The 27,980-nt window shown below is 46.3% G+C and overlaps 2 long non-coding RNA genes and 1 other non-coding gene across 4 annotated transcripts; 1 reads left to right on the plus strand and 2 right to left on the minus strand.

Moving 5' to 3' along the window:
• Positions 1–970: 970 nt before the first annotated feature.
• LOC139042279 (uncharacterized) lies at positions 971–9,036 on the minus strand. 2 transcript variants are annotated; one of them, XR_011498836.1, is made up of 3 exons: positions 8,916–9,036; positions 7,864–8,025; positions 971–1,741 (listed from the first exon to the last, which is right to left on the minus strand). It is a non-coding gene; the product is annotated as an uncharacterized lncRNA (long non-coding RNA). The 2 variants fall into 2 exon arrangements; XR_011498835.1 differs by lacking the exon at positions 8,916–9,036 and having other exon boundaries at positions 7,864–8,193.
• Positions 9,037–18,897: 9,861 nt separating this feature from the next.
• Positions 18,898–19,013, minus strand: LOC123283686 (U5 spliceosomal RNA). The gene has a single exon (XR_006524352.1). It is a non-coding gene; the product is annotated as a U5 spliceosomal RNA (small nuclear RNA).
• Positions 19,014–19,336: 323 nt separating this feature from the next.
• Positions 19,337–22,793, plus strand: LOC139042281 (uncharacterized). Its single transcript, XR_011498838.1, has 3 exons — positions 19,337–19,428; positions 20,364–20,502; positions 22,188–22,793. It is a non-coding gene; the product is annotated as an uncharacterized lncRNA (long non-coding RNA).
• The last annotated feature ends 5,187 nt before the right edge of the window (positions 22,794–27,980 follow it).

Consider the following 27,980-nt stretch of genomic DNA (forward strand, 5'->3'; position numbering starts at 1 on the left):
CAAGAAAGGCTAAGAGAAATGAAGGAAATGTCCAAAATCTCACACAGTTTGCATCCAGGCCAGGTGGCCCAGTCCCAGGGTCGGCATTCCAACCACTGCTCCTCCAGCCACTGCTCCGTGCCTCCTTCAGACCAGTCCTTCAGCTCTGTTGTGACTGTCCGCAAGCCTGGGGCTGGGCAGGGCTATGTGCCTTTCATGCATTGTCTCGAGGAAGGACTTTTTTCCTCCCCATCCTCAAGTTGAGGAAACTGGGGGTCTGACCTAGCGACTCTTTCCAGGGCACACAGCCAGAAGTCCTGGCCAGGCCTCTCCATTCCTCCCTGTCCTCGCCTTAGTCCAGGCTCCTGAAGCCAGGTGTCTGGGGCTGCCAAGGCTTAGGATCACCCAAGAGAAACTTGGCTTAAAGGTGGTTGTACTGACAAAGATCTGGAGATCTTAGCGAGCCTCAAGCTTAGTTAGAGGCAATGGTGTGATGGGACTACTTAGAATGTCAGTGTCCCCTCTGCTGCTGGAAGGGAAAGCCGGGGCTCACCCCTGGGAGGCCCGGCTGGTCTGGAGGGCCAGGTTCTGTAACCAGAGACACCTTTTGAGAGGAACAAACCAGGATAGTGGTTTGCAAGCTGAGTTCTCCGGCTGTGGCTAGGGGTGTGGGGGGTTCCACTCTCCTTGCCCACCCTCACCCAGAGCAGCTCCACTTTTCTCTCTCTGATGTTGGACTCTTCCTGAGATTTCACTTGAAAACAGGGTTCTGCTCCTAAAAGAACGTTTGAAAGCCTCTGATCTGGCCCTTCTGGAAGAGGCCTGCAGGGATGGTTGGGGCCAAGGTCAGGCCAGAAACAGTGATGGTGCTGTGGATGCTGAACTGAGAAGAGAAGCCTGAGGCCGTCATGGTACCTGTCCTGCGTCTCTAGGGAAGTGGTTGATTTGCCCCGATTTTCCCAGAGGAAAGAACTGAGCCCAAATAGAGATATAATATATCATCTTTCTTTACAGAGAACTTCGCAGCACAGAAATTCCTCAACAACTCCAGCCATCCAAGGGCTGTCTGGGGGCAGGTGGATTTGCCATCCGTTAAGTGGACCCTGCAGGGGGTGAGAGGGTAGGTCAGGACCTCCAGGGCCCCTGTCTCCTCCAAGAGTCCAAGATGCTGGTACCTTCCCCAGGGAGGATACCACCTAATGTGACCCATGAAGATGTATGCAAATTGCACACAAATTCCATGCAAATAGAGGCAGGGCCTATTCTAACAAAGTCCTGAGCCAGCTACAGCAGAGGGAGAAGCAGAGTTCCAGTTACGGAGTTTAGCAGAAATAGGTGGCAAAGCTGAGTGGCCTGGCTGGAGTCTGGGTCCTGGAATCTCAAATTCCTAAAGACACCCCTCCCACACACCCACACCTCCACACCCCCACTGACACACTATCTTTGGGTAGAAAGCAGCAGCAGCCAGGGCTTGCAATCTGCTCCAACCGTCTGACGCTCTGTACAAACCACCTCACGACTGAGGGGTTGAACGTAAGACTTCTTTTGCTCAGGAATCTGCAGTCTGGGCTGGGCTCAGCAGGACAGCTGTGTCCACTCCACTCGGCATCAGCTGGGGCAGCTTGAAGCCTAGAGGCTGGGATCATCTGATGGCTTGCTGGCTCACGTTGATGCCGGCTTCGTGCCCCAATACCCACATGCAGCCTCTCTGTGTGGCCTGGGCTTCCTCACAGCATGGTGGCTGCCTTCCAAGGACAAGCTCCTGAGAGAGAGAGCCGGGTGGAAATTGCATCATCATTTCGAACCTAGCCCTGGACATCACACAGTGTCACTTCTGCCATCTTCTTTCTATTCGTTAGAAGCAAGTCACCAAACCTGGCCAGCTTCCAGGGCAGGGAATTCAATTCCACTTTTGGATGGGAGTAGAGTTGAAGTTGTGGATGTGTTCTAAAGCTATCACAGGACCACTCCAGAGGGACAGGTGGAGAACGAGCTGGAAACCTGGGTGAGCAGGAAAGCCCCCCCTAAAAGCCCTGGGGGTGTGATGGGGGCGAGGACCCAGCCTGAAGGGGCTGCTGCTGGGGCCGCAGGAGGATGGGGGGCTGCCGCCTCCCACGCCAGGCCCTGTCTGTGGGTCTCATCCTATCATTAGTGAAGATCAGTCTGAGGTCCAGTCCTGAGGCTCCAGGGAGGGGGGACCAGGCCTCTGTGAACACCCGGAGAGGGGCTTCTCCACTGCCTGCTCCCCCTCCTCGTGCTGTGAGGAGTGAGGGCCAAGGGCAGCGGGCACAAGCCTGAGACCCCCCACCACCTAGGCTGGAAGGGATCACTGACCCCTCGTGAGACAGACAGGCGACTGAGAGCCCATGAGGGCAGGAGCTGCTCAAGGTCACAGGGAAGTTAGAGGCAGAGCCAGGGCTGACGCCCAGGACAGCCACGTGGGGCCCTTTCCAATGAACCCAGCCAGGCCACAGTCAGACTCTTGGAACTGGGCTGAACTCCAGAGAGCAGAGGGGAGGGAGAGGGACCAGAATGAGAGTGGGAGTGTGAGTGTGGTGGGCAGGTGGGCTATTACCTGGAGACTGGGGGTGGGGCAGTGAGAGGAGTCAACTTGCTCAAGACAGGGGGGATCTGGGTTGGAAATAGGAAATAGGGGAGTGGGAACAACCAAGGATGGGGGTCTGTCCTAAACTCTGGGTTCAGGTTAGAGTTAGGGAGGAGGACATCTAGACCCATGCCCCTCCCACAAAGAGGTATTACCGGGACTGATTCCGGAGCTCTGTCACTCCACTGGGCTCTCACGGAGCCCTCTGGGGCAGGGAGGAAGGGGGAGAGGAGAGGCTGAGAGAAGCGCCCAGGGAGGAACTGCTGACCATGGAGGGAAGTGCCTTGCTCCTTGGACTCAAGAGGGATGTACGTAGGACTTGGAGCTCCCAAGGACACCGATGGCCTGTTGCTCACCCTGTGCCCTGTGCCCACTGCCCTGGCCATCACTCTGAAATGCCCACAGTCTGGCCCGACCCTGCCCCTCACAGTTTCTTCTCACCTCTGTGCCTCTTTCTCCAGAGCTTTCTCACCAGCTCTCTCCCCCAAATGCCCTTGACATCCTGTGCTGCTAGGTCCCTGCATTTGTCTCCTTGCCTCATACTCTGGCTCCCCACTGGATGAACTTGTGTCCCCAGCACCCACTTAGTAACTGTTTGTTGAAAGAAGGCATGCAGGAACAGGATGTCCAACTGGAATGCTGGGGACACTGTTGTGAAGCTACAAATAAAAAACCCTTGGACCAAGCCCTGGCTAGTATGGTATTGTCTTGGGCTAAGCAATGGAAGAAAGCATGCAGTCATCTCTCTTGTGGCCACCAAGTCCCCAGCTATTAGGGCTGAGACCAGGATGGGGAGAACCAGGGTCCTGGAGGAGTGGGGAACGGTGAGGATTTCCCTTCCATGCCCCGCTCAGGTGCCATCTCATGGAGGACCTTCTCCAACTCCAGCTGGTGGCTCAGCTGGCCACATACCTCAACCCTTTGCCATCTGGGAGCTAGCCCAGAGCTCCCACCCTGTTGGTGAGAGTGATGAGTTCTGTCTCCTAGAGGGAAGCATGGTGTCCTCTGGAGCTGAGAAAGTGGTGGCCCTGGTCCACAGTGTGGACATTAGAGTCTTACTGAGGTGCTTTGAAGCCCAAGGTCTGCCATTTCCTAGTCGTGTGACTGTGAGCAAGTGATTAACTTCCTTAGGCCTCAGTTTCCTCACCTGTAAAATAGGAATAATGTGCCCCTACCTCAAAGGGTTGTTGACCCAGCTGGCTTCTTTGCAGAAATCGATAAGCTGATCCTAAAATTCATATGGAAAATGCAAGGGACTCTGAATAGCAAAAGAATCTGGAGAACAAAGAACAACGTTGGAGGACTCACACTTCCTGATTTCAAAACACTACAAAGCTACAGTAATGAAGACACTGTGGCAGTGGCATAAGGATAGACACATAGATCAGCGGGATAGAACTGAGAGTCCAGAAATAAACCCTCACATTTGTGGTCAGTTGATTTTCAACAAGGATCCCAAGATCAATCATAAGGGAAGAAGAGACTTTCAACAAATGGTGCTGAGACAACTGGATATGCACATGAAAAAGAACGAATCTGGACCCCCCTCCTCACACCATGTAAAAAAATTAACTCAAGGGGCCACTCCAGTGGCACAGCAGTTAAGTTCACACATTCTGCTTTGTCAGCCTGGAGTTCGCCAGTTTGGATCCCGGGTGTGGGCCTACACACTGCTCATCAAGCCATGCTGTGGTAGGCATCCCACATATAAAGTAGAGGAAGATGGACACAGATGTTAGCTCAGGGCCAGTCTTCCTCAGCAAAAAGAGGAGGATTGGTAGCAGATGTTAGCTCAGGGCTATTCTTCCTCAAAAGACACAAAACAAAAATTAACTCAAAATGGGTCAAAAACCTAAATGTAAAAGCTAAAACATAGAAGAAAACATAGACATGCATTTTTGTGACCTTGGATCAGGCAACAATTTCTTTGATATAACGCCAAAAGCATAAGCAATAGAAGGAAAAAAATAGACAAACTGAACATCATCAAAATTCAAAGCTTTTTAGCTTCAAATGACATCATCAAGAAAATGCCAAGACAACCACAGAATGGGCGAAAATACTTGCAAATCATATCTCTGATACGGGACTTGTATCTAGAATATATAAAGAACTCTTACAATTCAATAAGAACGACTCAATAATAAAAAGACAAGGAACCCAATTAAAAAATGGGCAAAGGATCTGAATAGACATCTCTCCAAAGAAGACATACAACTGGCCAATAAGCACATGGAAGAAATAAAAACTAAAACCACAGTGAGATGCCACCTTACTCCCACTAGGATGGCTAGAATCAAAAAGTCAGATAATATTAAGTATTGTTGAGGATGTGGAGAAACTGGAACCCTCACACACTGCTGGTGGGAATGTGGAGCTGCACAGCTGCTGTGAAGAACACCCTGTCAGTTCCTCACAAGCCTGGACATATAGTTACTATATGATCTAGCAGTTCCATTCCTAGGCGTATACACAAGTAAAATGAAAACATATGTTCACACAAAAACTTGAACACCAATGTTCATAGCTGCATTACCCATAATAGAAAAAAAGTGGAAAAACCCAAAAAGTCCATCAGCTGATGAGTAGATAAACAAAATGTGGTATATCCATAGAATAGGATATCATTTATCAGGATAATGGATGAACGCTGAAAATATTATGCTAAGTGAAAGAAGCCAGTTCCAAAGGTCCACATATTGTATGATTCCATTTATATGAAATGTCCAGAATAGGCAAATCTGTAGAGACAGAAAGTAGGCTGGTGGTTGCCTAGGGCTGGGGGTTGGAGGGGAATGAGGAGTGACTGTTAACAGGCACAGGGTTTCTTTTTGGGATGATGACAATGTTCTAAAATTGACTTTGGTGATGGTTGCACAACCCTGTGGATATACTAAGAACTACTGAATTGCACATCTTAATGGGTGAATTGTATGGTATGCAGATTACATCTTGGTAAGGCTGTGATTTAAAAAAAAGTTGCTGAGAGGACTCGATGAGTTCATAATAAGTGACGTGCTCCGTTTAAGTGTCCAAACCATCCCATTGTTACAGGCAGAGAAACTGGGGTAGGCAGGGCAAAGTGACCCAAAGTGGAGGGTGGGGGCGGGATAAAGAAGAAAGCGAGCTGGAAGCGACCTCTGCACCTGGCCTGGCCTCCCTGGAGAGGAGGGAGCCTCCCGATGCAGCCTCCCAGCCTAGAAGCTCTAGCTCCTGCGAGGGTTGCGACTGGAGGGTTTTGCTGCCACCCTGTGGAATCAGCAAGAATTACAGATATGGGGATTAAGGCCTCATCCCTACCCACCTCTGAGTGAAGCTAGAAGTTAAGACGTGCTCAGCTCCATACAGGAGAGAGACAGACACAGCCCTCAATGAGCTGAAAGTATAGGCTTGAATAAAAATAATGGCAATTTGTCCAAATACGTCCTTGGATGGGTACCAGCAACGAGATGGGGAAACAGAAGAAAATGGGATCCACTGAAGTCTGAGATTAAGAAGGCTTTGAAGAGGAGTGGAGAAGGGGAAAGGGAATCCAAGGCCAAAGGCACAGCATGGGCAAATGCTTGGAGGTGTGAAAGTGCATGGTGAGACCACTGAACAGCCAGGAGGCTGTCATTTGCTGCATGGGGCCTGGCACTTAGTAGATGCTCGAAAGATGTGTATAAGTGAATGATTACCAGGTTTCCAGAGCACACGCTTTTTGCATGGTTGATATGTCTGGAGAAAGCCTTACATGACTTTCTAGGTGTAAAGGGAACCAGTGAGAGGGTCAAATAGTCTGTAGCTTCCTCAAGGAAGGGGAAAGAGCCCCTATGGATTCCTTAGGGCCCCAGTGATGATGATAGTTCAGTCATTACCTCTTGTGGCGTTTTATAGAGCACCTCCACATTACCTCATCTGAGTCTTCTCCCTGCCTTCTAGTGGGCAGGGCCGGACTTACTCTCATCCTCCTGTTGAACAGATGAGAAAACCGAAGCCCAGAGAAGTGACATGGTGGAGCTGGCCTCCTCGTGCTAAGCCCATGCTGTCTGCTGACTCGTTGTCTGTGTATGGAGGAGAAGAGGGCAGGAGGACTTGGGGAGGGGAGGTCTAAATTGGCTGAGAATTTCTTTTTGAATATTGAGGAAAGACCCAGGAATGTCAGACCCTGGAGTAGAAGGTTGGGCATGTCCTAAAATGCAGGTTGGATCAGGAACCTGTCATACCTCCCCACTGCTCCCAGAGCAGTCCAATGCCTTTAGCCCGGCATTCAAGGCCCCTCACAAGAGGCAGCATAGGCCAGTGGTTAAGAGCATAGGCTCAGGTTTGTAATCCCCGCTCAACCACTGTCTGGCTGTAAGGGACCTAGTGGATGTCCCTTAACTTCTGATGCCATCGTTTCTTCCTCTATGAACTATGGATAAGGATGGCACCTACCTCAGAGGTTGTTGTGAGCAGTAAACAAGTCAGTTATGTAAAGTACTTAGGACTTTGGTTGCTAGTATTTTATTTATTTTTTTCTTAGGAAGATTGGCCTTGAGCTAACATCTGTGCCAATCTTCCTCTACTTTGTATGCCATCACAGCATGGCTTGATGAATGGTGTGTAGGTCTGCGCCTGGGATCTGAACCATGAACCTAGGTTGCCCAAGCGGAATGCAAACTTAATCACTATGCCACCGGGTTGGTCCCCCCTCTTGCTTGCTATTATTACTATTAATCAAAGCAGAACCTAACCTTTTACTTCTGTCATCATCTCCAATCTTCCAACTTGGGATTCTGGCTTCTCCGGAACATACCATGCACAGTGGTGCCTCCAGGCCCTTCTGCACACTGTTGCATCAGCCTGGAATAATACTCCTCCACCATCCCTTCTTTCCAGATCCTTCCAAACATTGCCTCCTCCTGATGTCTTCCCCGGTCCTCTCCAGCTAGAACTGCTTCCCTGGCCTTTGCCCTTCCTCTGCACCTGGCTTAACCTTCTCTTACAGAACTATTTCCTTCTGCAGCATAATACGCACAAGACGTACGCCTGTCGTCCCTGCTTGGAGTGGGGTGTGAGTTTCCTAGGGACAGCCATGGCATCTTCTCTCTTTATGGCCCGCCAAGCGCTGCCATGAGGAGCTCTGAATACTCGATAAATGTTTGCAGAAAGAAAGCAAGAGAGCAGGAGAAAGAAGATGGAGGGAGGGAGGGAAGGAGACAGAAAGAAAAGATGAAGAGAAAGAGGAGAAGGATGAGCGGTGAACTAGAGATGAGGCCAAAAGAGACTTTAAGAGAAACCAGCCCGGCTCCACTTACCTTCTAGCAACTTCAGGAAAAGAACACGGAGACTGGAGACTGGGTAATTCGTCTCTTCCTTGGCTTTTATTTGCATTCCTTGAGCCGTGGCATTGAAACACACTTTGGAAACCTCAAAGTGGCCCTGGACTTGCTATTTAGGCCCCTACTCAATTTCCTCATCTGTAATAGAGATAATAATGGTACTTGTCTAATAGGGTTGTTATGAGGTTCAAATAAGAAAATAGCTGGAAAATCCTTGGCACCTGGTCCATAGTAAGCACTCAATAAATGCTGTGTATTATGATGGTGATGGTTCAGTGCTTCTAAGAATTTCAGACATGTCCGAATAAAGGGCTGCACACTGCTGGGAGGGGAGGTGCTTCCTGAGCTTGGAGAGATGCCTATTGTCCTAGAGCCCAGCCCAGTGGTCTCATAGAGGTCACACAGTACCCCCCAGGGCTTCTCATTCACCCCCGCCCAACAAGATACACAATAAAGACTCCTGATTGCTTGATTAAAGGAAGCGGATACACAATTAATTTCAATTTTAGACTTAACTCCCGCACCTTTCAAAAAGAATTGCACACCCTATTCCAATTTACACACTGAACAAACATGGAATTTTCCAGCGGGTTCTGAAGCCTTTGAAGTGACCAGACCAGACTACTGATTTATTTCCAACTAACCTCTCTCTTTGAACCCAGAAGGGTCAAGGTTAATTATATAATAAAACACACTGTGCCCAGCTGCCCCCTCGAAGGCCACAGAGAGCCCCCAGACCTTTCTGAGCCTGTGAGTGGTGGATCATATTTCTGATCCCTTCCCCGCATTCATTTCCTTCATCAGGGCCCATTAAGAGGAAGGAAAAAAACCCAACTCCCTCATTTCCTCCCTGAGAGATAAATTTTAATTTGCTGGAAACCAACAAAGGGGATCTAAGCCATGTTTCCAGGCTGTACCCAGCGGTTAAAAAAATCTTGCTGGGAGCACCTATTCTGGGGCTGGCTGGGAAATGGGGTAGGGGTGGGGGTGGCGGAGGGAAGAAAAGGGTTGCAGACCCCCGAGGGTACCTCTCCCACCCAAGGGGGAAGGGATCCCCAAGGGATCGGCTCTGCAGATGCTTCCAGGTCCCCATTAAGCTTCCATGCTGGCTCAAGTGTGTTAACCACTGGCCCCGCTTCTCCTGTGTGCGCTCAGTCAGCCCTCAACACTGTCCAGGGTCCAACCAAGACTCGCCCCCTCTCTTGGCTGTCATGTCCCTTTCCTCTCCCCTGAGCCCCAGACATCCTTGATTTTGCTGACATTGACATTTCTGAAGGGACAAGGTCAGTCGTCCTGCAGAGTGACCCACAGCGTGGATTTGTCTCATGTTTCCTCCTGACTAGTTAGAGAGTCAGATAATATTTTTGCCATAAACAGTTCCCATGTGATGCTGTGTCCTTTGTAGGGCATCACATCTGGAGGCCCATCATGCCAGCTGTTTTTGGGGAGGGATCCCGGATTTTCAGCTCAAAGGCTGGCGCTTGTCCGCTGCCTCCCAGAGGTTTCCTGCATGGAAGGAAGGCATGCAAATGGTTCTCCCTGGGGGCGCCCTTAGCATTAGCTACAGGAGGAGCATGCTCTCTGGGACTCTTCCAACCCCACAGATTGCAGCCTAGAACCTTGGGAGCAGGTCCGCTCAACCCAGCCGGAGATGCCTTTCCCCAGTTCTTCTGGCTGGAGCATCCTGATGTTTGCATCAAGGCCCAACCCCCATGTCCCCACCTCTGCCAGGCCTTCGTGACTCTCAGGCAGAATCCCTGATCCCGCCTCTGCTTCCACAAACCTGTGTTTCTGCCTCGTTGCATGATTTGTCTCAATGTAGTAGAGGTCACTGTGGAGCTCTTACTGTCCCCGTGTGTCCAGGGCCCAGCCCAGTGCCCACCATAGAAGGTTCTCTATCCATATTTGCCAAATAAGTTGAACTCAAATAAAACCAGTCTGCCTCTTGGTCAGTCTCAGTTTTACATGTGAAAGAAAAGTCCAACATCTGAATTGCAAAGCTGTTTGAGTCTTTGCTGAACAGCCTGGGAGAGGTGTGGAGGATGAATTATATCACGTCATACACTCCAGAGGTATACATAGTCTCTTTGCCCATCTTTCTCCCTATCATTTCACGGCTCCTCCTTCACCTCCAAACCTCTTTTTTCTTTCCCCAACTCCAGTCTATAGTGGATTTTCATTCATTCTTGCCCAAATCCCTTCTCCCTCTGAATCAGTTTGGTTCTTCAAGTAGCTCTGCGCCTTAAACATTTTTTTTTATTAAGTCAAACAAACTATACACAAAAACATTCCCCTTTAGGGGCCGGCCTGGTGGCGCAGCGGTTAAGTGCACACATTCTGCTTCGACAGCCCAGGGTTCACTGGTTCGGATCCTGGGTGCGGACGTGGCACTGCTTGGCTAAGCCATGCTGTGGTAGGCGTCCCACATATAAAGTAGAGGAAGATGGGCACGGATGTCAGCTCAGGGCCAGGCTTCCTCAGCAAAAAGAGTAGGATTAGGCAGCAGATGTTAGCTCAGGGCTAATCTTAAAAAAAGAAAAAAAAAACCAAAAAACATTCTCATTTGAAAAAAAAAAGTAAAAGTGTTTTGTAAGTCCCCACTCAACCCTCCCAAGGGAGACCCTTCCCAGAGGTAATAATTGTTAGCAGCTTAGGGTATCCTTCCAGGCCTTTTTCTATGTAATTATGGACTTCCATAAGCACCTAAGTCAAATATAAGGTAGACTAAATAATGCCGCTTATATTTTCAAAATGCCCCCTGCGGAGCTGGCCCTGTGGCCGAGTGGTTAAGTTCGCGCGCTCAGCTGCAGGCGGTCCAGTGTCTCGTTGGTTCGAATCCTGGGCGCGGACATGGCACTGCTCATCAGACCACGCTGAGGCAGCGTCCCACATGCCACAACTAGAAGGACCCACAACGAAGAATATGCAACTATGTACCGGGGGGCTTTGGGGAGAAAAAGGAGAAAATAAAAAAAAATCTTAAAAAAAAAAAAGTTTCCGATTTCTAGTGCTGCAGTGGACATCCTTGCCCGGTCTCCCCGTGCTCGTTGGCTTGTATTTCTGTAGAGTAGGACCGAGGGCATTTGCTGGTCCTGGGGCACGTGCGTGGGGAATCTAACCGCACCGCCCAGCGACCCCCCTGCGTGACCGGGGGCCCCCTCTCCGCCAGCAGTCTCTGAGAGGACGGGGGCTGTTTTTGTCTTGCAGGGGCAGCTTCCTTCTCTTCCAAGGCTGCTCTGAGGATCAAAGAGAGAATCCGGGAGCTTTGCCCATCAATAAACACCCAGTTCGATCCCAGCTAGCCCCATCCATCGATCTCAGCTTGATCTTGATCCAGTTTCTCTGGGTCCCTTCTTCTCCCTGTCCCCAGTCCCTGGCCATCTCCCGGATCCTCTTGCCCACCCACCTGCCTCTCCGCCTCTCCGGTTCTCCACAGCCAGGCTGGACAGTGGCCCCGGGAGCCAGCGCTGGGGGTGAACGTGCAGCGCCCGCCGGGGCCAACTTCCCACTCAAGCGCCCGCCCTCTGCTCCGGCCCAAAGCGGGACAGGTCGCAGGTGTGCTGGGGAGCGCGGCCCTCCCGGGAACGCCGCCGCCGCAGCCAGCGCGGGTCACAGCGACCTTGCCAACTGTGCCCCGTGCATGCATTATTCATTCAAGAACATTAACTAACTGTTTAAAAGATCTAAATCACAAAGCAACAAGTAACACCACCATAATGAAATGGTCGTGTAATAAAAATAAAACACATGTACAGAAATACTTAGCATGGGAAATTTTTAAATTAAAAATAAAACATGTCTCTTTCCACCTTCCTGCAACTCTCTTAACTGAGACCCTCTTTTTTTCCTTTTGTTTTGATTCAGATCTACAGAGTGGGCCAGTGCCTGATTTTAGTAATGTATGTTAGCTCCCTTCTACAGCACAGACTAGGGGCCAAGCACCCATTTTAATACACTTAATACTAAACCTATACTATTATCATCATGCCCGCTTCACAGATGAAGTACCCGAGGCACAGAGAAGTTAAGTAACTTGCTCTAGGTCACACAGCTAGGAAGTGAAGTGGAAGAGCTGGGATCAGAAGCCAGGAAGTGTGGCTCCAGGGCCTGAGTGGTAACCACTGAACACACTGCCTTTCAGCTTTACTGTGGGCGTACCAACCCCGCCATTAGGCACACACGCTTGTTTCCCAAAACACTATTCCTTTTCTGTTATTTCACTTTTATCTCTTGATGACTCTGTGAGGGAAGGGAAGACCCAACGTAGAGATGGGAAAACTGAGGCTCAGAGAGAGATCGCTCAGCGTCACAGCAGGATGGACACATTTCATCTCAAGAGGAAATGGGAAGGAAAAGAAGAGCCATGCCCACAGTTCGATGTTCTTACCAGACTCTACAGTATCGGTCTGACCCCTTTTAAATTAAGATGTAAAAAGAAAAACTCCCTAAGCCTGTCCCCACTCACCTCCCTTTATTCATCTCCCCTCCCCCACCTTCTTCCCTCCTCTTCCTGTCTTTCTTTCCTTCTCTTCTCCTTCTAGTCAGACATCCATTCATCCCTTCAGGAAACATTTTCTTTACTAATTAATTTTTCATTTCTGTAACATTGGTTTATATCAAGAAACATTTCTTGAGCCCAGGAGGTGCCAGGCTCTGGGGTAAATGCCGGGGATACAGATGTGGATGCTGGGGTTCTCCCCGGGGAGGGCCAATAGCCAGTCAGTTCCTGTCATCTGCCTGCTGCCAGTTGTCCACCCGTGTCACTCCTGCTCTCCCTCCCCCTTTCCAGTCAGCGAGAAGTGCCATTACTCTGTGGGAGATACTGGAGAACGATTAAGACTCATGAAATATTAGTGAGTGGGAGCCGGCAGTGGGGACCCAGAGCAGACATCTGCACATGAAAGTTGGCATCCAGTGCCTGCTGGCTGCTCTTGAAAACCAGGCTGCGGTTCTGTGGGCTCAGCCCGCCCAGAGAGGCTGACACACCTGGGCCAGCAGGATGCCCCGTGCCCAGCCTCACAGACACACCCCAAGAAATGGCAGTTGGCGACTCAGGGCACAGAAGTGGGCAGATCCCCAGACTTGGTGAAGCCAAGTAGCACACAGCACTTGGGATAAGTGTGTTAGTGTATGTGGGTGTGTGCATTCATGTGTGAGTGTGCGCCGGTGTGCTTGTGAATGTGTGTGGGCGTGTGCCAGCATGTCTGGCTTGGCTGTCTTGGCGTGACCACGCAGCCCTGCTTTGGCCCTGCCGTGTCTCTCATCCCCACAGGGAGCAGTGTCTCCATGGGCCCTAGTGGGAGCAGCTGTGCAGCTGGAGGCAGGGGCAGTTCTGATCACAGTCAGCGCCCGTTGGCTTCTGTCACACTCTTATCTCCACTCCCCTGAGCCCAGAGTGTAGCATCACAAAATGCCAGGGCCTGGAGGGAAATTTGGACATTATCTAATTCACCCCTCCCCTGACAAATGGGGAGGCCAAGCCCAGAGAGGGCAGTTGACTGGAGGAGGTCACCCAGCCCATTAGTGGCAGAGCCAGGGCGAGAACCCACATCTCTCCACCCGCTATCACGCTCTTGCCACAACCCCACTGCCCACACTTTTGTCTGCCTCACAGTCTGCAGATCATAGACCAACAGTCCCCAGGCTGGGGCTGAGGACACTCAGCACTGGGGAGGGTGGTCCGGGAGGCAGGAACTGCTTCAGTCCACCCACGGCTGGGCCTTGACCCCCTCCCCTTGGGCTGGCGTTAGCCCGGTCCTGGGAGACAGCTTTGGTCTCCTCATGCTGATCAGAACTCCAGTTGGTGGGCAAATATGCTCTTGATTCATTACAAATGGGAAATGACTAAATTCTTGCTTGATAAACACAGTGGCAAAACTCACTCAGTATGTGGCGTTCAGGAGAAGAAATAGTAAACTGTGCCTTCGATGAGAGTCTTGGGAAGGTTTGCGGAATGAAGGGGGAGGATGACAGGATAACAGGAGTCCTGGGAGACTGAACCTGAGCGGTTTTTGGTCTCGTCATCAAGAGGAAGGGTCAGAAGTCCCCTGTGTCACCTCAGGAGGAAAACTACCTTTGAGGGAATCAAGAGGCTTCTCCGTGACAGGGAGGAGGCTTCCTAGACAACAACCCAGTTGTTCTGGAAAGGGGGCGTAATTAGAATTCCTATGTGTTCTGGAGACCATCCCAGGGCTGCCCGTAGAAAGGGATCTTGGGGGGAGCCTCAGAAAGGAGAGGCAGCTGGGCCTTGCTGGTGTGGGATCCCGGGGTGGGGGGGCAAGGGCTGGGGGCGGCAGTGATTCTGGCTGTGTGGTGACATGGCCCCCACACAGTGCTGATTTGGGCTCTGAGGAAACAGAGGGAAGCAAGCACCTGGGGCTGCCTTCTCGGCTCTGCCCACGTGGAGCACCAGGGAGGGATCCCTTCACCCTTCACCCCCCAAGACACCCAAAGTGAGGTGCTGTCACTGAGGTCCCCGTCCTTAGCATCCTAGAGGTGCTGCTTGCACAGGGAAGTGGCGCGGGCAACGTCAACATGTGAGAGCAGCATCCACAGTTCTGCCTGCAGGCCCTGGCTGGACAGCGGGGCTTTGGTGTGGCAGGCACAAGTCGCCTCAAACCTCCAGCGTGTGGAGCAAATGTGGCGAGTGTGCACGTGGGTGTGTGTCTGCGTGTGTCTGAGCGGGGTTCTTGTCTCCTTTGCCTCCGCCTGTGTGGAGCAGATCACACCTGTTACTGAAGACGCAGGGAGGGCCCTGCAGGGCGCCACTGCGTTGCTGCCTAGTTCAGGAACATTAGAGCCATGTTTTAGTTTGTATATCTGCCTCTCACCACCCCCCGTGAGGCAGGCGGGGGGACACTTGCCTCCATTTTCTCACAGACGACTGGCTCCTCTTGAGGACGCTCAGTGGGACGTTGCCTTCCTCTGCAGCTCCCTTCCGCATTTTCTGAGACCTAGTGTTTCCACAGGCCCGGGCCAGGGGCTACAGGAAGGACAAGACTGAGGCTGTCGGGAGGAGCTTCTAGTGTGGAGGGAAAGCCAACACAGAAGGACAAGGAAGACATCCAGCAGAACATGAGAACCTGGGTGGGGAGACTGAAATATCACTGCGGTGGGGGTTTAGGAAAGGCCAGTCTACATCTTTTCCTTTTCCAAATGACTTATTTTATTTTAAGGATTGGCCCTGAGCTAACATCTGTTGCCAATCTTCTTTTTTCTTCTTCTTCTCCCCGAAGCCCCCCAGTACCTACTTGTATATTCTAGTTGTAGGTCCTTATGGTTCTACTATGTGGGATGCCACCTCAGCATGGCCCGATGAGCGGTGCCATGTCCATGCCCAGGATCTGAACCAGTGAAACCCTGGGCCACTGAAGCCCAGTGCACGAACTTAACCACTCGGCCATGGGGCCGGCCCCTCCAAATGAATTTTAATATCAGCTTGTTGAATGCCACAAAAATTCCCCTTGAAACAACAGAAAAACTACAAAGAAAGTAAGCAGAAGAATATAATTGAAGATATAAGCAGAAATTAGTGTGGAAAAAAAGATACGCTAGAAAAGATCATCAAAGTTCAAATTTGGCTTTTTGAAAAAGAACACTAATAACACTGACAATTTCTGGCAAGATTTATCAGATTAAAAAAAAACGAAGGCAAAAACAAATAATATTGGGAATGAAAAAAGGGACATAACTACAGATACTGCTGAGACTTAAAGGATAGAGAAAATAATGAACAACTGTGTGCCAATAAATTTTAAAACTGCAGAAAATGTACATATTCCAACTATACATGTAACTTAGAAAAGTGACTCAGGAAGAAATAGGACACCTGAATGTCCTATGACTAAGGAAGACACGGATCTCTAGGCCTAGAGGGCATCACTGGCAAGCATTCAAGGAACAGATCACTCCATCAGTTACAAAATCTCTTTCAGAGGTTAAAACAAAGAGGAAATACTTCCCAGCCCATGTTATGAGATTTTACATCCTTGATAATAAAACAAGACAAGGACAGTACAATGAAGTAATATTTTACAGGCCAGTCCCACTAGAGAATTTAAATATAAAAGTCTAATCAAAATATTAGCAAACTGAATCCAACAATGTTTAAAATTGTAATATGATCAAGTTGAGTTTTGCAATGGATTGAATGTTTGTGACCTTCTTTCTCGAATTCATTTGTTAAAACCCTCGTTCCAATGTGGTGGTATTAGGAGGTGGGGGCCTTTGGGAGGTAATCAGGACATGAGGGTGGAGCCCTCATGAATGGGATTAGCGCCCTTATAGGAAGAGGCCAGAGCGCTTGGGTTTTCCTTTTCCGCAGTGTGAGGACACAGGAGGTCAGCCATCAGCGACCTGGAGGAGGGCCCTCACCAGAACCCAACCACGCTGGCGCCTGATCTCAGACTCCAGCCTCCAGAACCGTGAGAAATAAATTTCTGTTGTTGAAACCACCCAATTCATGGTATTTTGTTGTAGCAGCCTGAGCTAACTAAGGCAAGATTATTCTAGAAATGCAGGATTGGCTCAACATCTGGAAATCAATCAATGCCATTCACCATATTAACAAACTAAGAGAAAAGCCATAGGATCATCTTAATAGATGCAGTAGAACTCTTAGTAAACTGAGAATATAAGCAAACATTCTTTACCCGTAAAAGGTATTCAATACTTAGAAGAAACATCAGACTCAATGGAGAAGCATTTCTTTTAAAATCAGGCATAAGAAAAAGAGGTCCACTGTTGTTTCTACTTAATATTATATAACATCAATGTTGTGTATGCTAACTGCTCAATAATATAAGAAAAAATAAATATAAATATTAGAAAGGAAATGAAAAAAATTCCCAATAATACGATTGTGCAGATAGAAAACTCAAAATAATCTATACACAAATTATTAGAGTTAATAAGAGAGTCAAGTAAGATTGTCAGATATAAGATCCTAGACAAGAGTCAACTGCATTTCTATACAATAGCAATGTTACAGTTAGGAAATGCAATTTTAAAACTAACAAAGGTGTAACATCTATAGTAGAAAATTTTAACACTTTATTGAAAGATAATAAAGAATACCTAAACATATGGAGAGACAACCACGTCCATGAATAAGATGAAGATTCAATTCTCCCTAATTAAGCTACATACTTAAACTCAGATCCAACATGGATTTTCATGGAAATCAACAAGGCAATTTTAAACATTTTTGGGAAGAACAAAGAAGAGCCAAGTGACTCCTGAAAAGAAAACCAATGAGAGGGACTAAGCGTACCAGATTTCAAGTTTTATTATAAACCCATAGTAATTAGGATGTGTGATATTAGCTCAGAGAGAGATAAATTAGACCTATCTAACAGAATAGAGAGCCCAGAAAAAACATGGGATCGACTGTGGTGACGGTTTCACAGGTGTATACTTATCTCCAAATTCATCAAGTTGTGTCCATTAAAGATGTACAGCTTTTTGTATGTCCATCAGACATCAGCAGAGCAGTGTAAAAAAAGCGAGAGCACCCAGGAGCATCCCCATGGTTACGAGGAAAGCTGGTGTATGCCAGAGTTGTCATCTCAGAGTAGTGGGGAAAGGAGACACAAGTCAATAAATAGTCAATAAATAGGCTGGACGATTGTCAGTCATTTGGTGGGAAAATAAAAATGGATCCACACTTCACACGAAAATTCAATTCCAGATGAATCAAAGACTTAAATATGAAAGACATAGCTTAAAAAAGATATAAAATTTCTTTAATAACTTTAGGTAGTGAATTATTTATTAAACAAAACACAAAAAAGCATAAATCATAATGAAAAGAAAATCAATCTGACAACATTAAAGTTAAGACCAGTTCATCAAGAGAGACTATAAGAAGAGTGGAAAGACAAGCCATAAACTGGAATAAAGTAATTGTACCATATAACCAACAAAAGATTACTATTTAAAGTCTCTAGAGTCTAGAGGCTGTGTAAAAAACTTCCATAATCACTAAGAAAATGATTCACAATCTAAGAGAAAAATGGGCAAAAGACAAATACAGGCATTTCACAGAAGAGAAACCATGAATGGCCAAAAAAATCTTTGAAAAGACGTTCAACCTTATTAGTCATTAGAGAAATGTACATTAAGATATTTATGTATTGTAAGATATTACTTCATGACTACCAGATGGGCAAAAATTAAAGTCTGAGCATACCAAGGGCCTGTAAGGATGAGAAGCAATGGGGACACGTACAGGCCATTAGTGGAAGTGTAAATGGGTACACTCACTTTGAGGAAAAATTACTGTACCTACCTGTCCTAAGACTCTGCAATTCCATGCCACACTTCAGGGACAGAGTCTTGCACATGCTCACTAAGAGTAACATCATTCTCATAAGAAAAATCGGGAAAAATCTAAATCCCTATGAAGGGAGAATGGATCCATAAACCGTGGTCTGTTCACACATTGTAATGCTGCAAAGCTGCACTGTCAGATGCTGTCATTAGCCACAAATGCCTGTTGAGTGCTTGAAATGCAGCTAGTCCCAACTGAAATGTGCTGTGTAAGATACACACTGGATTTAGATGATTTAGTACCAAAGAAGATAATGCAAAACATCTTAATAATGTTTTTTACTGATTGTATACTAAAATGAAAGTATTTTTGCTCTATTGGATTAAAGACATTAAAATCAACTTCACACGCTTTCCTTTTTACTTAATTGGCTTCTAAAAAATAAAAATTCCATCTGTCTCTACTTAGTGCTACACTGAACAGAAAAACTGCAAGCACAGGCAGCAAAATGCTGAGCTTTCAAAATAGCTTTGAGCCACTAGAGCAGGAAAACACAAAAAGAGCACCCCAAATACACGCATTCAACATACGCACGCACATGTGTACATACAGCCTCAACCAAGAGAAAAACAAGCCGCCTTCGTTCACGACATCTACGACCACAATCGTTCCAACATCGGTGCTGTACAAAAAAACAAGCACCAACACCAGCAAATTCTTTCTTTTAAGACAACATAAATAGCCTTGCCGAAACAAGGCCTCAAAAAATTGGTTTAAGACTCAGAGTTGTTCCTCTCCACGGAAATCTTTAGTAAAAGGCGAAAGATTTATACGATCTGAAGAGAAACTAGAGTATGACTTGCAACTTTGTAGCTGATGGCGCGAGTAAAAAAACGTCCTATTACACTGATGGTGGCTAGTTAACACCAAGATCCAGTGTCTGAATAAAATTTTTCAGACTACCGTAAAAATAAAAATTTAAATTTCAGCAAATATAAGTGGAAGAAATTTTAAAATTCTGCCTCTTTAAGCTGTGCGCAGTGCACTGTGGGTATGCAAATAAAGCGAGTCACCACCCTGCCGATTGGGGAAATATCTTAGTATTCACAGGGTGCCTCTGCGTCACCGTTAGGTGGCGAAGCGCAGGATTGGCTGGCTGGGAGCGAAACGCCGTCCCAATCGGGATGTTTTCTGTGTTTGTACATTTGAGTTTGATTTCTTTTAAATAAAGACTTTGCTGTTAAACTGAAAACGAAAAAACTACCAAACAGGTGATTGCCGCAAGATTCAGGGCGGTGGTTCCTCCCTTCGGTGGGGAATGACGGCTGTGTCTGGGGAAAGGCACACAGGGGTTTAAAAAGCTTGACAATTTCCTTTTTCTTCAGCTACGTAGTGGCCGCACCCGTGTTTTGTTTGTTTGCTGTGTTTTTGTTTGTTTTTTAACCGTGTACCTTCGGGATATACACTCTTGAACATTCTGCATTTTTGTCTGTTTGAGAAAAATTCCTGGCAATGTCTGTTTAAACTTGGGACTTGCGCGCTCCGTTTCAGGTTTCCCGCCCCACCTGACGCTGCTGTTGGGCATGCAATCTTGCATTCCAGTTTCAGCTCTCACGTCTCCTTATCCCATGCTTTTAAAATGTGCTGTTCTCTGACCAGCCCACACGGACTCCTCCCTAACAATCGTGGTAACCCAACAACCTTGGGAAAGGAAACTACACCTTTTTTTGTTTTTGTGTTTTCTAGCTGCTCGTGTAAACATTCCACTTCCAAACTTTGACAGCTTCTCTGAACTGGCACATTCATTTTTCATTTTGCTGGTTCTTTTGCTAACAAGTCAATCGTATTTGACATATACTTCGTTTAAATTTGTCTGATACATTTTAGAAACAGCTTTATTAGATATAATTCACTTGCCCTACAATTCAGCCATTTGAAGTGTACAATTCAATGGTTTTAGTATATTCACAGAGTTGTGTAATCATCACCACAATCTAATTTTAGAACATTTTCGTCACCCCAAAAAGGAACTGTACCCATTAGCAGTTACTCCCCATCCCCCTATCCCCCAGCTTCTGCCAACCACTCCCCCAGTTTCTGTCCCTAAAGTGCCTATTCTGGACATTTCATATAAACGGAAGCATACAACCTTTTGTGGCTGGCTTTTTTTTTTTTTAATTTCATTTTTTCCTTTTTCTCCCCAAAGTTCCCGGTACATAGTTGTGTATTCTTCGTTGTGGGTTCTTCCAGTTGTAGCATGTGGGACGCCGCCTCAGTGTGGTCCGATGAGCAGTGCCAGGTCTGCGCCCAGGAGTCGAACTAACGAAACACTGGGCCGCCTGCAGGTGAGCGCGCGAACTTAACCACTCGGCCACGGGGCCAGCCCCTGTGGCTCGCTTCTTAGCATGTTTGTGAGATTCACCCACACATTCATTTGTTTCAGTACTCTGGCATTCTTGCTCTATTTCACTGTAATGGGAAGTTAGAGACCCGGGAAGATACAAAGTTCCGACCCTGTGGTCACAGCTACACCACTCCAACGCCAGCAGCTGAGGGAAGGGCCAGGAAAGGAGCCGCTCTGAACACTTTGAGCTCTTTCCACGTTGTAACTCGGGAGAGAGTGTTTCCCTGCTCCTAGGTGGTAGGAGGCATTCATCTTCTGGACTTTGCTCCACTCTGGGAGGGTCTTGGGCAGCCTTCACTGGTTAAAGAACCACGAGGAAGGTCAACTTTTGTTTTCAGCCTCCACACATTCATGGAGTTTCCAAGACGTCTGAAGCGAAAGCATGGACTCGTCCCTGATTGTAAATGTGGGGTTGGAGAGGCCCATGCAGTTTCATTGATTATGGTCTAGCTGACACGTCCATTTCTGGCAATAATTCACACTGATATTTAATACAGGAAATAACCTAAAAAACAAAAAATACAAAACATAAAAACCTTTGTTGGGATTTTTGATTCACACGGCTTTGAATTTATAGATTAAATTAGGAAGAATTTCCCACCTTTATGACATTGAGTCTACCATTCTATGAGCTCCATTTATATTTTTCATTTCTTTACCTCCTTCTATAAAGCTACATAACTGACTCTGGAGTGGTCTTTTTAAACAATTATTTACATCTAATACCCTAGGAGTATTTTTTGCTATTATAAATGATAGATATTTGAAATAAAAATTTTAATTGATTGTTATAATTCAAACAACTTACTAGTTGCCTAAAAACGCTGTTTATTTTTGTGTTATGAGTCCTCTATCCAACAGCCTTGCTGAAATATAGCTTTAATTCTAAAGGATTATTTAAATCAGTACTGTCCAGTGGAAATACATGAGCCACACATGGAACTTTAAATTTCCTAGTAGCCACATTAATAAAATAAAAATAAACAGGTAAAATTAATTCTATTTTTATTTATTTAAGTAATATATTGTATTTAATCCCATATACCCAACATATTATATAAATATATAATCAATATAAAAATTTTAAATGAGATTTTTACCTTTTAATTTTTTATACATATCTTCAAATCCAGCATGTATTTTATACCACAGTGCATCTCAATTCAGACTGGCCACACTTCAAGTGCTCAATAGCCACATGTGGCCGGTGCCTACCATATGGGACAGCGCAGTTTTGGATCCTTTAGGATCTTCTATGAAGATAATCGTATTGACTGAGAATAATGATAATTCTGTTTTTCTTTTTCCAGCCCTTGTACCTTTTTTTTTTCTCTTTTCCTGTTTTACTGTGCTGGGAAGGACCTGCAGTACAAAATCCAGTGGAAGTGTTGATACTTACTGGTTGTTCTTGTTGTCTTTTTCTCTCTAAAGAGAGTTACTTTCTGTTACAGGTGGTGTGTGCTAGAGGTTTTTGGTTGGTATTCTTCATTAGATTAGGCAGATTCCCCTCTATTTCTAGTATAATAAGATAGGTAGATAAATATCGAGTGAGTATTTGAGTTTATCAAATGCCTTTTCTGCATTCACAGGATTATTATCAAATGGCTTTTCTCTAATCTCTTCCAGTGGAGATCTACATTAGGAGATTAATGCTGAATCATCCTTGCCTCTTCCTGGAGATTGTCTTCTGGTTTCTATTTGTTGTGGCCAGATCCCTGGGGCCACAGCTACAAAAGACAGGTCTGGGCACAGGAATACCTAATGCTTTCAAATTTTGAAGTGGAGAGACACTGTCCCTGTGGAGAAGGCGCATCGGACCTCCGGGTCTCAGCTCCTCCAGGTTTATCTTCTTCCTGGGACTCTGGGCTCGTTTCTGCTGCAGCCTCTACGCTGGCCACAGGGCGGTGCAGCTTCCCTTTAGTGCTCAGTTCCAGCTCGAGGCCCAACTGTTGAGGTCAGGGAGTCCAACATTTTGCTCTCGTACCTCCTAAAAGAATTTTGAAAATTTATGTTCCTCTTCCACATTTTAAAGATCGTATGTATGGTGTTCATAAAGTAGCTTACAACATCATATGTTTAAATAGATGCAATGGATGACTACTTTGTGTGTTGTAAATATTGATACTCCAAGCTGTTATATCACTTTAAAATGTAATCAGTGGAAGCTAAATACCCAAGAGATCTGATACCCACTCTCATAATTTTCTAAAAAGTTAAAAAATTTTGCATAATTCCTTTCTGTGTGTGTGTGAGTTACATTGGCCCTAAACTAACAACTGTTGCCAATCTTCCTCTTTTTGCTTGAGGCAGACTGTTGCTGAGTTAGCATCTGTGCCAATCTTCCTCTGTTTTATGTGGGAGGCTGCCACAGTGTGGCTTGATGAGCTGTGCTAGGTCTGTGCCTGGGATCCAAACCTGTGAACCCCAGGCCACCAAAGTGGAGCACGGTGAACTTAATCACTATGCCACCGGGCTGGCCCCTAATTCCTTTTTTTTCTTGAACTTGTTTTTCCATTCCATTTCTTCAAGAATTTAAAACAAATATAATATTTTTATACCTGGATGTGTTTTGATTACCGAATTATATTTTTCTGAAAAAATAAGTGTATTTGTTGAATTTCAAAACTTCTCCACATCCTTTGAATTTAAAATTCTATGCATTAATATTTTTCTTCTGGATTGACTTGTCATTACACTTATTACTAGTAGACATGATCAATACAACATAAATATATTACATATTTTGATAATTATTAAGCTAAAAGTGTCATTTTATTGGAACTGCATCTCTTAATTAGACGGATGCATCTTACTTATTACTACAGGAGATAGGGTTTAGTTCCAATGCTTTTTTCTTTTTCACTTGTATAGCTGTAACCTAAGAAATCTTGTTCCCATGAATCAGTAGATGGAAGGAGTTTCAACAATGTCACTCACTACCACGTAATGAACTATCAGGTGACAACTGGATTAAGCCCTCCTTAAATTCTGTTGAAAGAAAAGATTTGGAAATTTTAATTTACAAAAATTTGTTGTCCAGACTCATTCACTTTCTCAAAATGGATGCACATATTTTAAATTGACATTTGTGGGGAGGCCTGAGGTTTTTACATCCTCCAGACTAGCACTTGGGTAAGGTTTAGGATGGAAGACAGCAAAACTTATTTTGTGAAGCGGGAGAAAGGCAATCAGCAAAAGGGAGGCAGGAAAGCAGTCCTCAGTAGATCTCCCAAAGTCCAGCTCACCCCGGCCACCTCCCCTCCATGCCCGGGCCCAGCCCAGCCTCCCTGTGGAACTGAGGTGGTTCCGTGATTCGTGCTTTGCTGTGGGGGATGTTGGGGACTTCTTGGCCAAGAGTAACAACGATGGAAATGATGTGTTCTGTGCTGTCCAAAATGGCAGCCACTACTCACATGTGACTTTTGAGCACTTGAAATATGATTAGTGCATCTGAGAAATGGAAATTTTATTTTTATTTATTTATTTATTTTTGAGGAAGATTAGCCCTGAGCTAACTACTGCCAATCTTCCTCTTTTTGCTGAGGAAGACTGGCCCTGAGCTAACATCTGTGCCCATTTTCCTCTACTTTATATGTGGGACGCCTACCACAGCATGGATTTTTGCCAAGCGGTGCTATGTCTGCACCCAGGATCCGAACCGGTGAACCCCGGGCCACGGGGAAGCGGAACACGTGAACTTAACTGCTGCGCCACTGGGCCGGCCCATGAATTTTTCATTTAATTTAATTAATTAAGTGTAAATAGTGGCTGGTGGTTGCCATATTGGACAGTGCAGAGCTAAGGACTCAGCAATGTCTTGGACTTGGTTTTCCACTTGACCAAGGGACTGGAGTGTTGGGTTTTCTCTCGCCGAGGAGAGGAGATGGGAGTCTAGTCCCTTCTTTTCTGCAGTTGGCTCAAAGCATTCCTCCTCCATAGCCTCCACCCTCACCACCTTCCCCTGCTCCATACTCCAGTACAGAGGGCCCCAAAAGGCAAATCTTGAGACATCTGAGAGCAAAATCCTAAAGCAAGGTGAAGAATTCTTGGGGCTGAAAGGCAGCATGGATGGTAGTCCCAGATCCACCCCTCCGACCTTGTGACTTGCACCTCCCCAAGCATCTATTTTCCCTGGGTTTACATGAATCCTTTTGTCCTGGCTGTCAGCCTTGGAGGAAAACAACGTAAAAAGGAGACAGGGGGCAGGAATTATTGTCCAAGGAGCTACAAGCAATCTGAGCCTACAGGTGGGACAAACACGGTCCAGGGTGCTCTGGGTCCATGAATGGTAAAGAGAACACATAGAGTGGCTTCCCAAGGGGTGGTTATGAGGATGATAAAGTAGTAAAGGTGAGATAAAGGAGGCTCGGGTGGGTAATTTTATGTGTCAACTTGACTGGGCTGAGGGATCCCCAGATAACTGGTAAAACACTATTTCTGGGTGTGTCTGTCGGAGTGCTTCTGGAAGAGATTAGCATTTGAATCAGTAGAGTGAGTAAAGATCACCCTCCCATTGCAGTGGGCATCATCCAGTCTACAGAGGGCCCGAAAAGAACCAAAGGGCAGAAGGGTGAATTTACTTTCTCTGCTTGAGCTGGAACATCCATCTCCTCCTCTCCTTGGACTTTGGCACTCCTGGGTCTTGGGCCTTGGGCCTTCGACCAGGACTTCCACATTGGCTCCCGCGGTTCTCACGTCTTCGGGTTTGGACTGGAACTACACCACTGGCTTTCCTGGGCCTCCAACTTGCAGACAACAGATCATGGGGCCTCTCAGCCTCTATGACTGTGTAACCAATCCCTCATAATAAATCTCTTTCTGTTTATCTATATATACCCTATTGGTTCTGTTTCTCTGGAGAACCCTAATACAGTGGCCCTCCTGTTATATTCTCTGAGGAAGGAAGAAGAAAAGAGGAAAGAAAAGCAAGAAAATGACTACCAGGGAAAGTCAGGTTAGTGCCTGGCTCCAGGGGCTGGAGAAGGGGTTGCAGTGAGGAAGGAGCAAGGGAGAGCGTGCTGACAAGGTCAGGGAGTGCCGGCGCCCACAGGTGTTTGGTAAGCACACTGCATATTCAGAACGCTGTAGGTGCAGAAAAGTTACAAACTTTTTCCAAAATTAGTAGCATCAAATGCTAAAGAATCATACTAAGCAAAGAAAATAAACTAGAACAGAGCAGCAACTCCAACAATTAATGGCTCATAGAAAGGAAAGAGCTGATAAGAAAGTGCATTGTCTTCTATTTAAATAAGATTAGTTCTACCAAAGCAAAGCCTGAAATGATGTGGGGTCGGAGGAGTCGAAAGAAAGATTTCTTGGACTCTCAAGATCTGGCAGTAGTGCTCTTTTATTTAGAGAATGATGAGGATTTTTAGGTTGCTTAATTTTAAAACAGTTTATGATGAGGATTTTTAGGCTGGTTACTTTTAAAACTACAGATAAGAAGCAGGCTCCGAGGAGTGGAATTTGTTTGCCCTTTGATCAGAGACAATTGCATTTGTGAAGGAAATCTCCATGCCTCCCTCTCTGCGCCAGGAGGAAGGAGGGATGGCCTTATCTCTGGAAACTCTTAATGGGGAAGGCAAGAACTTAAGTTGTTTACTGTCTGGCAACCTCATGTAACTGACCCCCCACCCCAAAATCCTCCTTTGTCTTTAGCTGAAGATAATATTTGAGTGGTGACTTCTGCCATTTACTCAATCCGGTTTGATTCTTATCTAAAAGTTGTGGGACCGCCCAATGGCCGGACCCTACCGGCACTGGTACCATTTTAACTTTTTTTCCTTTGTCTTGTAAAGAGATGACTCACATACCCATGCCTTAAATTTAGCCCTAACCCTCAACTCCGGGCAGCAGCAGGAGCTCTAACTGGCCGTGGGTCCTGTTCCCATGCTATTCCACACTATTCTCTAAATAAAAGAGCACTATTGCCAGATCTTGAGAGTCTAAGAAATCTTTCTTTCGACTCCTCGGCTCACCGACCCCGCATCACAGAATAGCATGGAATAGCATGGGGACAGGACCCATGGGCAGTCAGAGCTGCTGCTGCTGCCATGGGGACAGGACCCACGGGCAGTCAGAGATGCTGCTGGCATGGGGAGCTGCTGCTGCCGCCGCTGGCATGGGGACAGGACCCATGGGCAAGCAGAGCTGCTGCCGGCATGTTGCTGCTGCCGCTTCTCCTGCAAACATGGGTGGAGAGTAAGGCTAAATTTAAGGCATAGGTATGTGAGTCATCTCTTTACAAGACAAAAACAGTTAAAATGGTACCAGTGCTGGTAGGGTCCGGCCATTGGGCAGGCCCACAACTTTTAGGTAAGAATCAAACCGGATTGAGTAAATGGCAGAAGTCACTGCTCAAATATTATCTTCAGCTAAAGACAAAGGAGGATTTTGGGATGGGGGGTCAGTTACATGAGGTTGCCAGACAGTAAACAACTTAAGTTCTTGCCTTCCCCATTAAGAGTTTCCAGAGATAAGGCCATCCCCCCTTCCTCCTGGCGCAGAGAGGGAGGCATGGAGATTTCCTTCACAAATGCAATTGTCTCTGATCAAAGGGCAAGCAAATTCCACTCCTCGGAGCCTGCTTCTCATCTGCAGTTTTAAAATTAACCAGCCTAAAATCCTCATCATAAAGTATGGGGGGAAATAATGTGAAACATCTCAATAATTATTTATATTAATTACATCTAGAAATTATAACATTTTGGATCTATTGGATTAAATAAAGTATATTGTTAAAATCAAGTTCACCTGTTTCTCTTACTTATTTAAAGGGACTTCTATAAAATTCAAAATTCTACCTGTACCTCCCATTATATTTCTACTGGACGGGCTGGCTTGTGGCCAAGTAGTTAAGTTCAAGTGCTCAGCGGGCCCAGCCCAGGGTTTCACCGGCCTGGATACTGGGCATGGACATGGCACCCGCTCATCAAGCCATGCTGAGGCGGTGTCCCACACAGCACAACCAGAAGGACCTACAACTAGAATATACAACTATGCGCTAGGGGCTTTGGGGAGAAGGAGAAAAAAGATTGGCAACAAATGTTAGCTCAGGTGCCAATCTTAATATATATTATTCTGTACACAGAATACATTCTATACATTTCTAAAATTTATATATTTCTACTGGAGAGTGCTGCATCAAAAACCAGCCAAGTAAAACTACAAGGCAGCAAAAACTTGTGTTGGACATAAGGCATCACTTTCAAAAAATTGAATGCCGATATAGCTGTGCAGAACTGGGGGTGAAGAGAGTCAGTTTGGTGTATTGGTACAGGCACTGCTACTATGGGAGAACATCCTTTAAAAGTGAAGTTTTTCACACGGAAGTGGACACTATCAGAACAAACGAGTAATGAGAACAAACCAATACTAATCACAGTTAAGTAAGCCATCTTCTTTTAAACCAAAATAAGT

Source organism: Equus asinus, chromosome 2 (genome assembly GCF_041296235.1).
Source record: "Equus asinus isolate D_3611 breed Donkey chromosome 2, EquAss-T2T_v2, whole genome shotgun sequence".
Lineage (NCBI taxonomy): Eukaryota > Metazoa > Chordata > Mammalia > Perissodactyla > Equidae > Equus > Equus asinus.